The sequence below is a fragment of the Equus przewalskii genome, chromosome 7 (assembly GCF_037783145.1).
Source record: "Equus przewalskii isolate Varuska chromosome 7, EquPr2, whole genome shotgun sequence".
Taxonomy (NCBI): domain Eukaryota; kingdom Metazoa; phylum Chordata; class Mammalia; order Perissodactyla; family Equidae; genus Equus; species Equus przewalskii.
In genome coordinates this window covers 84,953,547-84,968,636 of record NC_091837.1, presented here as the reverse complement: position 1 = coordinate 84,968,636, position 15,090 = coordinate 84,953,547, and the positions used below count along the sequence as shown (strand labels likewise).

Sequence of the window (15,090 nt, the reverse complement as noted above, 5' to 3'; positions counted from 1 at the left end):
AGCCAGGTCTGAGGAATCAGCATTCCTAACTTTTAATGCTTGGTTTGTTTACTTGTACTATGACTTGGGGCGGGTAACCTAACCATTCTCAGCCATAGTTTCCTCATCTGTAAAGTGAGAATACCACTACCATGCAGTTTTATTCTAAAGATGACTGATACAAAAGACAGGTTAAAGAGTGTATATGTTTCCATGTGTTTGAACATGTGTATCTCTACAGTTTATTTTAATGAAGTCCACAAATAAATTATTTATGCTTTTCAGCATATGCATTTACTTTTTCTGTGCAGTTCAATAAAGCAATTGCTATTACACCTAATTTGTTTTGTTGAGGAAGATTAGCCCTGTGCTAACATCTGCTGCCAATCCTCCTCTTTTTCTTTTGCTGAGGAAGACTGGCCCTGAACTAACATCTGTGCCAATCTTCCTCTATTTTATATGTAGAATGCTCACCACTGCATGGCTTGATGAGCGGTGCATAGGTCCGCACTATAATCTGAACCAGCAAACCCTAGGCCGCCGAAGCAGAAATGTGCAATCCTAACCGCTGCACCATGGAGCTAGCCCCTAATTTTTTAAAACATAATTTGCCAATACTAGTCCTCTTAGAAAAATGACATGTTCCCTGTGCTTTATTTGGGGAAATAGTGAAGCAAGGCCAATCTAAGTCAGAAAGTAAAAATATAAAATATGTTAAATTAAGCTTAGTATTATCAATTTCAAGTACAAAGTACTTATGGCTTTTCAAAACTTAGTTTTTATTCGACGACAAAGTCACTTTCTAACATCCAACATACTCGTTCTCTCCCTCTCTTCTATAAGTATTCTTCTTATTGATCTTCCCCATTTCTAAATGTCTAAAAATTTAGTGTAGGTAGTATTCTAGTTCTTAATCAAATACACATTTAGGTCCCATAGTATATTTACATTTTTTTTTTTTTATGTGTGGTGACTTTTTTTTTTCTCTTCAAGACAAGTCTTCAAAAGCATGGTAACTTTCCTCCAGGATAACGATGGTCATGAGCGGGACAGTTTTGAACGACACACGGAAAGTAACTTCGTTCACGCCGATTGTACTAATGTAAAAGTCCTTTAGAGCAGCCTGCGGTTCACTTTTCCTTCCTTAATCCACTCATCTGTGGTGATTTCCTTGCGTCCTCCAAATTCCCTTCATCAACAAAGGAGCACCATCTGGTACCAGACAACCTTAGAACCAAACCGCACAGAGCACACGCGGGGAAGCGCTCCTCCCGCCTCCCCCTCCCCCCTCCCATTCAACATCTGCTTTCCTCTGCTGTTTGGAGGGACGTTTTGAAGGGAAAAGTAGGAGTGATGGTAGTTAAGTTAAACAATTTTGATGTTTGATGAAGACATCTGTAATGAGGATTTCAAATCACAAGTATAATCAGTGTTTGCTTATGTTAAAATTCTAAGCCTTAGGGGTTGATTTTACATAGTTCTTAAAAAATCATTTTTTCACAGTTTTCACTAGCTCAATACGTGCTCTTATTTACTCATGGCAATAAGTTAAATTTTCCTGGTTAGGTTTGTATTGTATTACATATTCTGAAGAAGTTAAGTCTGAGCTAATAAAATTTGTTTATGATTAATAATACTCTATGGCCTGAGTAGTCGCATACATCATCCAATATCCAGTAGATAACCACAATTTGTACAATGAAATAACTACATTGCAATTCTTTTTGTTTAACTTATATCAAGTAGCTCCTGAAATGATAATTGTATTTCTCTTGAAATGGCAACTATTTTTTATCTAGGTTAATTCTTAATTTTTCCACATTTGTGGTTAAGCAAATGAAATGAAATCAAACATAGTAGTAACAATTTATTAAGGATGAAAGGTTAAATTTTTGGTAAATGTATACTCTTGAGAATCTAAGACAATTAAATTTCTGGAATTGAATAAATGCATGTCTGTACATCTGCATCTACTCTGGAGATTTTCAGCTAGGTAGTAATAGTTTGGAGCCAGTTTGTGTGTATGAAGAGGTAATGAAGGAGAGAGAGAGGCAAAGGTAGAAAGAAGAGAGAAAGAGAGAGAGAAGGATGGAGAGAGAGAGAGAAGGAAAAAGAGAATATGACTGGTAAAGCAGAGATCTGAGCCAGAAAGCCAGATATGGGGCCTTCCACTCAGCTATATCATCTTGATATAATCACCTAACTTTTATGAATTTAAGTAGTATTATCCTAAAATGGAGATAATGAATTTTGCAATATTGAGATTCTAAAAGTTGAATAGATACAATGGTTCTCCACACTAGATCAGAACTAAGAATTAGGTATACCACTGGCAGAATTCAGTGACATCTCCTCTATACCGGACCAGAACAAGGAATATGGACCCCAGCTAGGTCATGAGAAACATGTTAGTTGCTCTCCACAGTTAGGGTAGCAACATGACAGAAATACTTGAAAGCCTGAGGGGCAAGGTTGCCATGGAGAAGAGACAAATTTGCTGATGGAAGTCATATCGCAAGAAAAGACAATGGGGCCCAAAGAAAAGAATCAACATGGTCACAGCGTGTCAGATACAGCAGGGAGGGAGAAATAGTAGTTATGGGTATAATTTAACCTGTAATAAAGTTTACTTTTTCTGAGTTATCTGAGACAAAAGGGCCCTGAACAACTACATCCTTAAGGCCCAACATTGTGGTCTGAGTTTCTCTCCATAGAAGAGTTGAGTGTGGGGAGGGAAAAATGTTTCCTATTAACTTTTAAAGGAAGTAAGCACCTGGAGTCTAGAGGCTGGAAGGTTTGAGAGAAATAACCAACGTCAATTAGAGACAACATGGTGACACAAGCAAATTCACCAATGGGCATTAACAATCCCAGGAGGACCAAGTGACATGGTACGACTGGCCTCAGCAGAGTGGTTTTGGCTTATTTACTGATGGCTATGGGGTTATAAACCGATGAGAAAAATGGCAGCAGGTAGTCGCCAAGGGGAGCAGGGAGAGCAGCACGTGGACCCGAGGAGGTGGGGGCTTAGGATGCAGCAGAAAGTATCCCTGCGTCACCTGCCCTTTTTGGGGGACCCCCAGTGGCACCTCAGAAGGGAGGAACAACAGATGTCCTGACAGTTGTTTTCAGAAGTTAGTCAATTAAGACAATTTAGAGATAAACATACAATTAGTTTACCTAAGATCCAAACCAATGGGCACTTGGAAGTTTTTAAGTTTCACATGCAAAGCAGCATTGAATAGGAGAAAACCCGATACATGCACTATTTTTCAGAAACATTTTCATCGCAAATGAATTAAATTTTAATCGTTTCATGATTTGTAACTTAAATGTTTAATACTCCAGAATTCAGGCCATTTAAACAGTATCCAAAACCACAACGTTATGTGCATGCATTTGTGTAGGAAGAGAGAAACAGGAAAATCAAAAGAAGATACCTCTCTATTTTATTTAAAAATTTTCCTTTAACACCATGCCACTTCTCTCACAGCTTCCCAGGATCAGGCCTCAAGTCCATGTCATCTCTTCTTTTCATAACCGATGGGAGAACCAAGGCGTGCTTGAAGGACTAGAGCTCTGCATTCTCAGCTAAGCATGAGCTTTCCAGTGACTAGCAATGCTGCGAGCTTCAAATAATAAAATTCCAAGCAATGGCTATAACAAACATAGACTTATTTTTTCCAAGACAATAAAAAGTCTTGAGGGAGGCAGGTGCTAGTATTGATTCAGTGGTTCAGTGAGGTTAGGGGTGGCAGCTCTGACGTTCTCATGGTAATAAAACGGCTGCCAGTGTAAAGACATTACATCCACATTCAGGACAGAAAGAAGAGAGGAAATGATGGCAACAGATGCTTCAAACTATTTAACAAACAAACAAAATCTTCCCCAGAAAATTCTAGTAGAATTTTCATTATGTCTCATTGAACAGAACTGTAATCTGTGACCATTCTTAGCTATGAGAGAGTGTTGGATATAGGAGAATTTATCATTTTTATCTCTTTAGGGAGGTAGGCAAGGGGAAAAAGTATTAGGAAAAGACATTAGATTAGCCAGCCAACAACGTTTGCCCTACCACCCACTCCCCACCTTAAGACACATCCACATTTTTTTTATAAGTGTGTTTGTTGGGTAAACATACCGTGAACACAAAAGCTCTGGCACCTGTTTCCATCCAAATTGCATATTCTAAGCCCTAAGCCCTTCCAATATAAATTTAGGAGTCATTAATGCTCCTATTCCATTCCCTGCACTGTCAAAATCACTCTATCATTCTGTGTGTGTGTGTGTGTGTGTGTAGGAGAGAGAGAGATTATTCCTTTTTATCCTTTATGCAGGTGTGGTGGAGATTGGCTAGATGCTCACCAATTCTATTTCCTTTCCCAGATCAGACCACATCTCCCAATATCCCCAACATTCTTAAGAATAATGTGCGAGCAAAGTGACCGGGTTATGGACCATAAAATATGGAAAGAAATAATGGCCCGGCCCCTAAAATGGCCTGCCCGAACCCCATGTTCTCTCTTTCTCTCTCTCATCTTTGTGACCGGAAGTGAGGGACTTCAAGGTGGCAGAGCCACAGTTGAAACCCACTGAATCCCCATCACTGGCGGAGAGCCACTGACTCGCATTCGTCCGTGACATGAGCTAGAAAAGCCACTGATCTGGGGGTGTTTGTTCCAGCAGCTGGTGTTATTTATGCTGTTTAATACAAGAGAGATGCTCTTACATTTCGTTTCTCCTGAATGTGTGGATAACTTGGTGATTTCTTGTTCAGGGATTATTATCAGCAAAATGACAGGGGAAGAAGTATCTGCAGATGTGATGAAAATTGAATACAGCTTTTATGGTATAATTAATGACTTTATAAGGACTCCTCAGGAGATTGCAATTTAACAAGTAGGCAGGCAAACCTCTTAAATAACTTGAGAACAGTCAAGATTAGACAGATTTTTTTTTCAATTATAGAGGGAGGTAAAAAAATCTCTCTTTACCCACAATAGACACAATATAGTAGAGTGTCAGGTAATTGCAAATAGATTTAACAACACAGTCCTGACATAATCAAGAAGTAAATATTATTTAAAGGCTGATAATCAGATAAAAACTTAGCCTATCATTAGAGGTGGTCCAATCCTGACAGAGGCTGAGTTCTTCCATGGCAACTGATTCCTTCAGGGGTAGTTCAGTCCCAGTAAAGGATGAATGCTTCCATGGCAAATGTTTTCTACCTTTATGCCATACTTGGACCTTCCAGGTTGCTTGCTTGTTTGCTTTTTCTTCTTGAATTTTGCTAAAAGGACGAGTGTTCTTTCCCCTCTTTTACCACCTGGAGATTTCTAATTATTCTCTAAATCCCAGAGTAACTGCAACCATCTGTGTGAAGTAGTTCTGATTCCTGATTTTCTTTAAGCAGTGCTGTCTGCTCCCTCCATTGTGCTGTTAAAATAAATTGTATGTGCCTTCTCAGCACTTAATACTTACTTATATGATTTATGCCTGCCTTTCAGCCAGACAAAGATGTCTCCATGTATCCCTGGAACCTGGAATACAGAATGAAGTAAATTTATTTGTTGAACCTATTTGCAGCCCATATAAGAGTTTGGATCTTTCGCAGTCCCATGGTGGCACAGGATCACATTGAAACAAAGTGTAGAAAGAAAAGCAATTAAATACATACATATAAACCAACATTCATATTCTCCCCACCTAAAGTTTAAAAATTAAACTTTGTTTGTTATCCCTTTCTGATTTTTTTAAGATATAAAATTTTACAAATGAATGTCTTTCTTAAACATTACACCACTCTCATTGTTCAACTCCTATGCATCTTTCCAGAGGTAATTACTACTATGAATTGATATATAAATTTTTATTTCTTCTTCTTTTTTTAGTCAATACTGTATTTCTGATATTATTTATGTTCTGGACCCAATTTCCAATGTATATGTGGGAGATTTCCCCCAAAATACCAAGCAACTTGCTTCAACTCAATTCGGACATCATCTGCCAGAGATAGCCTCAGATTCCACTGAGAAGGGCTCAGCCCCACCAGATTGCCCTCCACTTCAGAGGCCAATTGCAAACCCAGGTTGTTACCTCTGCTTTTGACTGACTGGCTGTAAATCAGAGGCTCCTATGACCCTCTCTTTAAGTTCCATTAATTTGCTAAAGGTGTTCATAGAACTCCGGATATCTATTTATTCACTAGGTTATGGTTTGTTACATAGGATATTAAAGGATACAAATCAACAGCCAGATAAAGAGATACCGAGGGCAAGGTCTCAAGTAAAGGAGCTTCTGTCCTAGTGAAGTTTGGGCCCAGCACAGTGGTACATAGGTGGGTTCTGGTTCTCCAGTCTGGAAGCTCTGCAAACCCTCTCCTTTTGGGTTTTTATGGAGGCTTCATTACGTGAGCATGATTGATTAAATCATTGGCCATTGATGATTGATTCAATCTCCAGCCCCTCTTTGCCCCCTGGAAATTGGAGGGTGGGACTGAAACTTCCAATCCTCTATTCATGGTTGGTTCCCCTGGCAACCAGCCTCCAACCTTAGGTGCTTTCCAAAAGTTGCCTCATTAACATCAGCTCAATTGTGACTGAAACGGGCTTTTTATGAATAACATCCATTTCACCTTTATGGCTCTGAAGTGATTTCGGTAACTGAGGACAAGAGAGCAAATATTATAAAAACAGATGCTCCCATTGCTCTATGGCTGAGGAAATTCCAAGCGTTTTGGGAACGGTGAGCCAGGAACTCTGGGTGAAGCCTAAATATATGAGAAATATATTTTGGTGCCTGAATGACCAAATACATATTTCTTATGAATCACAATATTACAGATATTTATCTCTATTAATACCTGAAGATCTAGTTCCTTACCGGAGCTCTGTGTATCTATCCATTTTTAACAACTGTAAGGTTTCACCTGTTCATACCATGATTGACCTAATACATGTTGTTAAGCATGTTAAATATATCCAAGTTTTTTGTTTGCTTGTTCGTTTGTTTTCTGGGGAAATGTTGCGATAATGATGCCACAAAGAGCCTTGTATTCATTTCTGCATGTTTTTTAGGGTATATACCCAGAAGTGAAAGTGCTGGTTAATGGAAAATGCTTTTTTTTAATGTGGTATATATTCTATGTGGACATATGTATAAAATAAATATATATATTAAGTCACAAAATAGTAAAAGTAGCCACTGCCTAGAATAAAAGAATTTTCCGGTATGTTAGAAGTTCCATTACACCACCATTCCAAAATACACACATCGACCATTAAAGATATGACCATTATCTTGGTTTGTGTTAAATTTTCCCTTTATTTTATGTTATTTTATTTTTTTGCATTTTGCCACCTATGTATGTGGCTTATTAAGAATGGGAAATATATAATTTCCTATTTCATAAGATTATTTTGAGGACTAAATGACTTTTATGATGCACTTAAATAGCTCCTGTATATATAAATACTGTACAAGTGTTATTTGTGGTTTTGTTGTTGTTGATGTTATTATTATGATTATTTAACCTGTCTCCCTATGCACCGTGTCATTTCTCTAGGGCGTTTATATAGGCATGCAATATCTGGACTGTAGGACATTCAAGCGTATTCAACTATACCAGCTAATATGAAACTGTTGGCCCAAAATGCGTGCAGCAATTTGCATTCTCACCACCAATAGACAAGAGTATGCCTCGTCCCATTTCCTCACAGTACTCGATGTTGCTGCGTTTTCATATTTGCAGACTGACGGTATTAAAGGATATTTCACGGGTGTTTAATTTGCGGTTTCCTGATGAGATGTGTAACTCTCTTTTCTTTCATATGTTCATTGGTTGTTTGGATTTACTCCTTTTGTCAAAAACCTCTAAGTTCTTGGACAATTTTGTTGTTTGTCTTATTATTGAAGCATGAAAGTTTTTGTATATTTTGGATATGAATCTTTTGTCAGTTTAAGGGTTTCAAATAACCTATCTGAGTTTTTGTCTGGTGTTTTCATACTGTTTAAGGTGACATTTCCTGAATGTTAGATCTTTAATTTCAGTGCAGTTGAATTTATCATTCTTTTTCGCCCTTTTTGTGTTTTGTGTAAAAAGTACCTCACTAACCTATTCTCTGATATTGTCTGTAAAATGTTGGATAGTTTTGTTTTCATATTTGGATCCATCACTGGTGGACTTTTGTGTGTGCTGTAAGGTAGGAATTCAATTTCATAGCCCCTACTTCAAAGGGTAGTGCTGGGGATTAAATGTGTTAATACATCAAAGTCCTTGTAATAGAACTTTGTTCAATGTAATACTCAATATTTTTTAACTATTGTAATCACTATTGATTTCTATCTTACCTTCCTGGGGCCTTCTGTGTTCTGAATGGGTGGAATATTGACCTTTTATCTTCTTTCCCATTTCCATCAGTTTTCACCAGATTTTAAGGCTTTCCTCCATAGTTGTGCTGCATATCTAGGAGCCAAGGTCTACTCTGTGCCTGGAGCCAGACAGCATGACACGAAAATAAATCTGAAGCCTCCCTTAGGAAATTTGAGAGTGAAATTGTTTTAAGATGTGATGTCATGAGAAGTATCAAGTGAAATAGTGAATCCGTAATTGGTTTTAACTAAATTTTCTTTCCTATATGATGTAATATATTTTTAAGGCCATAAAAGTTTAATGTAAACTTTTGATTTATTTTTTATTGGGTTTTCTTATAGGATCATAGTAATTGCCAGACTTAGATACATTGCTCTAGCATATTTTCATCCTAATATTTCAAAGCTAAGAAATAGGAAATCTGCCCAGGAAGTAAGAGTTGAGAGAAGTTTTGCGGAAAATGAAAATGTGCATTTTTATAAAGCAATTTTTGTTCGGCCTTCCAGTAGTTTTTCTAATGCATCTTATTTCATGGACAGTTTAAGTCAATGAAACCTGGTTGACTAATTAAAAATAAAATCAACTTACAATAGACATTTATTTCTTCAACAACCTGTATATCAAGACATAACTGTTGTGCTTTCTCTCTTTTGAGAATTTTGGGAATTAACTTTTACCTGGAGTTTTACAAATTCCTCAGTGTTAAGAGATTTGGCCCTTTTCTCATTTTCTCTTTGGATTTTCAGCCAAGGCTAGATGGTTAAAATGACAAAATACTACAAAGAAAACATCTTGTAATTTTCTGGCAGTTGCCCAGAGCATAATATAAGAAGTAAGACCCAAAAGTATGTTCTAAGTGGAGTTACTGAAGTGATAATTTTTCAGATGTTACCCTAGTGGCTTGAAAGACATAATGCAGGTTCAAAAAAAAGGAAAAAAGAAAAGCATTCATGAGCAGCCATGGAGTAGCTTACCAACTAAGGTATCAGTTTTGGAATACAGCAGCAAAAAATTGATTCACTTTTAGAACTCTAAAGTTGCTAGAGGTCACTTAATACAAGTATTTCCTGTTAGTCTTTTCTTATAAGAGTTCAAGAATGCATTTTGTTAACACATATATCCTCATATATTACAGACATAATTCATATTACATAAAATTTAATATTCGGATTTCTATACTATTTTACATGTTAACCTATATGATAGAAGTCAGTTTATTTCCTACAAATTCTGATTTTGTGTCAATGCCTTCTTCAAATTTTAAACAGTTTAGGATTTATATATTTCTTTTGTTTTCACTTATCACTGAGTTTCACTATAAATCTGATTATATTAAGACATTTCTTTCTACTTAGAGGAAATGACTAACTTTGTGCCACTTAATGATTTTTGCCTTGAATTTTATTTGCATTTGCCTTATATTATTTGCCTATAATGTTACCTCTGCTATTTAGCATCACTCTGTTAAAGCGGGTCTCTTGGTGGTTGCATGATCTAGGATTTTCTGTTTGATCCCATCAGAGTCAGAGTTTTTTATTCGTTTGTTGTTTGATTAGGAGGTTTTATTTTATTTACAACTATTGTTATAACTTGACTATAGGGCTCAGTTCTGTCACTTACAATTTATTTCTCTGTTTCCTTTTTTTCTGTCTTTTGATGTTGTAGAGGAGCAGAATTTGCCACCTCAGGATGTGTCCCTTTGGCATGAGGACTATTTTTGGCTGGTTATTTTTATTTTGATTTATTTACTTTTTGCTGAGGAAGATTAGCTCTGAGCTAACATCTGTGCCAATCTTCCTCTATTTTTTGTATGTGGGATACCTCACAGCATGGCTGGTAAGTGGAGCAGGTCCATGCCCAGGATCCCAACCCACTAACCCTGGCCGCCAAAGCAGAGCATGCAGAACTTTAACCACTTGGTCACAGGGCCTGGTCCTTGGCTGATTATTTTTTAAAACAACTGCAGAAATGGGAAAAGTTTTGAAAACCAAGTAGAAGTGACCCGTTGTAAGAGACATTTACATTTATAAGGGAACTCTCCATTTCTAAAGATGTCTCCCTCTTTGTACCAGGAAGAGGGGGATGACCTTATCTCCAGAAACTCTATCAATGCAGAAGGCAAGGACTTAAATCTGCATAATAACCTTATTCTTGTTTAGTGTGCTTCTTCTGGTGATCTACCATAACTGACTCCCCCCACCCCCAACCTACTCCTTTGTCTTTAGCTGCAGATAGTATTTAAGGTGGTGGCTTTGGCCATTCTGGAAAATTGCTCAGTTTTCCTGGGCTTCTCCCATGTATATATATATTATAAAACTTTGGTTTTCTCCTGTTAATTCGTCTCATGTCAGTTCAATTTGTAGACCAACCAGAAGGACCTTGAGGATAGAGGAATTCTCTTCCTCCCCTATGATGTATACACTTTGTTTCCATTACTTTTTTTTTCCTCCAATGTCTTGGAGGGTGTGTATTTTGTTTTAAATTCTATTTGTGGTTATCTTTTCCTTTTTCAAGGTGATTCTTTTTTATTATTCCTTAGTTATCATATTCAGGAGTGAGAGTCAAACTCTAAGCCATTTGTCATAAGCAATATAGCAAATAAATTCTGTAAAATTCTTCAAAAATGACCTTCGTCTCATTTCTCCCTTTTGTTATAATTCCAAACTTGAAATCTTGATTATGGTTTTGAAATATTATTTGAACAATAGTATGCTTTTTTCAGAAAAATTTTGATATTTTAATCAGTTAAGAAATCCTATTTTCCTTATTTTCAATTATACATATTTTAACTGATTTCAAAGCCCACAATATGTCCATTTGATAAGACTATGCTTTTAAATATTTTTTAAAGCATGAACAAACACATTGATGGTGGATTTTCTGATCCCTTTTATATCTACCTCCTTGAAATCATAAAACCTGTCATTCAGCTTCATGTAAGAATTATTTATTGGCTGTTTAAAATTTTTCTTATGTCATATTTTTCATACAAATCTGATAATTTGTTTCATTTTTGTATTACCAACTGGTTTTTTATTTGCTGACTTCCTACCAATATCTATTGACTTCTTTTTCCACAATTTTATTAGAGATAGTTTTGAAATCCAAATTATTTATTTTTCCCATATGTTAGTCTCAGTTTCAATAGGAAACAAGTAGCACACACAAAAGGAATAATCGAAGAAATGAAGGAACTGTTTACAGAGGTGTAGGCTGGGGTAACAGAAACCAATGAAAGAAACCATGGGGTCAAGAGGGGAGAGTGACTGCCACATATCCTTGTGGGAGCTGGCACTGCAGCAGAGAGCCACCTGACATGAGCTGTGGCCTCTGCAGGCAGAATTCATCACTGCCAGACTGTGGCCCACCTGAGAGAGTCTGGGAAATAAGTATTCCAAAATCTTTCAGTCTCCTGCTGGTACTTGCCCTTGCTGCATCCAACAGATGCCAAGAGACAAGGGAGCCAGCTGATGTTGTCAGTGGTCATAGTTGTCAGCAATCAGTGGCCATGTGACATAGTTCTAAGAAATGAGACCTAAGGGGAAAATCTGAGAAAACATTTGTATAATTATTTTCCTTTCCTGACAAATAGTACCAATGCTCCTTGTTCCAACTCTTTCCCCTTCTGTCTTCTTTCTGTCCGGAAAGCAGATGTGAACCAAAATCCCTGGCAGGAACATTGAGTACTTCACCAGCCTTGGGTTGCCTACTTTGAATATCTTTTTATATGAGAAAAAACAAACTGGAACTTTGTGTTTAATATTCCTTGCTATTCTTTATCTCCCATGTATGATGATTCTCCTAATCCCATGTTTTCAATCTTTGAAACAGCTCTTCTCATTTCCACTCCTGTATGACTTTTTATTCTAATCCTGGATAATGATAATAGGTTATTAACTGACCTTTTCCTTTATACTCTCCAAACTCTAAACTATCCTGGCTATGGATTAAATTAATCCTCCCAAGACACCACATCCACCATAGGATTCCCCTGACAAAATCCCAGTAATTACTCTTATCCCATCCATTTAATTATAATGCACTCCAAGGACATATACTATTTGGCTCTGACCTACCTGTTGGATCTTATCTTTTAGTACTTCCTAGGGGTATATGATATTTTGACACAGCCATTTTAACACCAAGCCCATTTTAACATATTCACTTTGATATTGCTATTTTGAGGAGAAAATTTGGTTTTGCTGGAAAATAAACCACTATATTTATATGCCTTTCTCTCCTTTTAAGTTACCAGTTAATGAGCAAAAGAGACATTGTCCTCCCATTGTTGAATCATCCCTGAGCCTTATACACTAGCCTACTCCCTTTCCTTTAGGGAAATAATTTACAAACAGAGTTGTTACCCATTGACATAGCTCTTTCATGCTGAAATAAATCCACCCATATGCTTAAATACAATCATATCAACCTATAGTAAGCAGAAAAATTAATGACATACGTTCTCATGTGAACACTGTAGCTTAAGGTAACAGATGTGGATATCACAGAGATCATGACAAAGGTCCTTCTGTCATAGCTACATCAGAGTACGTGTTCTGTTCTACATCACAAGAGTGTTTGTGGTGTCGCCATGCACAGTATCATTTTGGTGTTTGTTCTCTAGCAACACTGCTTTAGGAGAATCATCGGTATATTACTATTCGTAAAACAGTTTGTTGCTCCCACTTCTAAGTTGTTGGAATTGTAATTTTTTTCTGACAAAATGTTGTGATTCTTGTGTGAATACAATTTATGCATTCTTGTGAATTTATAAATTCAAGAATTCTATTAAAATATTAAAAACTAAAACAGAATTAAAAACAGTAAAGCTTGTGTAAGATTATTAGCATTGCTTTAAAGTATCATAAAAATAAATCTTTTGAATCAATGGAAGAACAGAAGCTGCGTATATTTTTCTTGAACTCCTGTGGCAAGAATAAACAATAACCGAAATAATATATGAAACTGTACTATTGGTGCTTAAGAGAAATGTTTCAATAAGAACTTTTCATATGAAAACATTATTAGATTTTTATAGATTGTGCTGATGAAATGACAGAAGAGAGTTTATAGTTTTAACCAACATTTCATAAAAAAATGAATCTTTTAATTTGGCACTAGCTCCCACACCATGTTCAATGAACTAGGCTCGTTCAATAAGAGATGTAAAACAATAAAATTACATAAGTCCTGTCTTGATAAATTATACATTTTCTATAACACCTTAAGTAAATGCCAGAGGTTATTAAATAATAAATCTAAAGAGCTGAGAATTAAAATAATGAAAGTAGAAAACTATTTGTACCTCAAAGGGAATTATGTAATCAAGGGATACAAAACTGGTTTGAAAATAATTTTTTTACCTTGAATTTAATAGAAAATGTGAAATCAGAGTAATAAACTTTGGGGAAACAATATATATAATATATAATTATATATATTATATATGTAAGAAAGCTTAATTTCTAAAGTTATATGTATTTTAGAAATTAAGCTTTAACAACTGTCATTCAAAAAAAGTCACTTTATTTTGCTTTACAAAACATAATGTTTCAGTTATTCAAAATCAATTTGATCCAGTCAGTGGCTGAATATGTATACAACTAATTAGAGAAAACTATAAGCAAATTGGAAGATATGAAAGTGGAAAAATACAATATGCTTGCAAAAAGCCAAAACAATTCTGAAAAAAAAGCTGTTAGATTGACTAATATTATGTGAATATGCATGCATTCATTGCCTAATGAGAAACATATACATTATAACAAATGCTTAGCTTCTTTCATTTTACTTAGTCCTGAAACTAACAAAATGATGCATATAAATAGGAACGTAAATTATTAAAATTAAGACAATTATTTATAAATGGCTCTCACAGATGTGATTTTTGTAACTTGGTAAATAGTGATAATACATACTCAAGTATATTTATACACTGTATACACAATGTTTTGTGTATCAGTGCTGTTATTTCAGCAGAATCTAAGAGAGGCTTCAACATAATAAGAAATAGAATTTCATAGATGATGAGGGAACTGTCCTCTGCATTAAGACTTCATGTTTTCTGATCATTATCAATGTAATGGGAAAGTCTTTGGAAAAATTTAATGTGTTTACCTACACCGACCCCACACCTCAGATAGTGACAGCCATCACACAAAAGATTACCTTAAAAATCTTTTAAAAATCATTAAATGACTTAAAAGTTAATGATAGGCAATTTGTATTACAACTTACCACCTAGTAAGAGGCTTAGTAATGTGCAGTATATCTTAAAAATCTCTTTGTAAAAAATATATATATTAATTTGTAAACTTATACTAGTAATATGTTGAATACTATCCCTGGGTATGAGCTAGGAAGGGGTCACCTATGGGGTGAGGATGTTGGAGTGAGAAGTATTATGAGGTTTGGCAATATCTGTCAGGTAAAACAGATCATAACTTCCCTGCTTACCATAACTGATTATCTGAAAAAGAAATGCTCGTTCTCTGCGCATATGAATGTTTTCGATAACCCATATTTTCTGATTTTTTTTGTTGCAATTCATTATGTTAATGCTCTTTTAATTAATAATACATTTGGTAGATTAGTAATGGAACTTAGGTGCAAGAGAAATGATAAACTTAGTAACTGGGTCTTTTGTAATTATAAAAGTAACATCTTCATAAAAGCAAAAAAAAATAAGAATTTTGTGTGAAGCAAGAGTCTCCTGTGGTGGGATGAGTTAGTGTGGA

The 15,090-nt window shown here is 35.8% G+C and overlaps 1 long non-coding RNA gene across 1 annotated transcript; it reads right to left on the bottom strand.

The window, feature by feature from the left end:
* Nucleotides 1-3,411: 3,411 nt before the first annotated feature.
* On the bottom strand, nt 3,412-12,915 carry LOC139084590 (uncharacterized). The gene is made up of 2 exons (XR_011542091.1): nt 12,813-12,915; nt 3,412-5,522 (listed from the first exon to the last, which is right to left on the bottom strand). It is a non-coding gene; the product is annotated as an uncharacterized lncRNA (long non-coding RNA).
* Nucleotides 12,916-15,090: the final 2,175 nt, after the last annotated feature.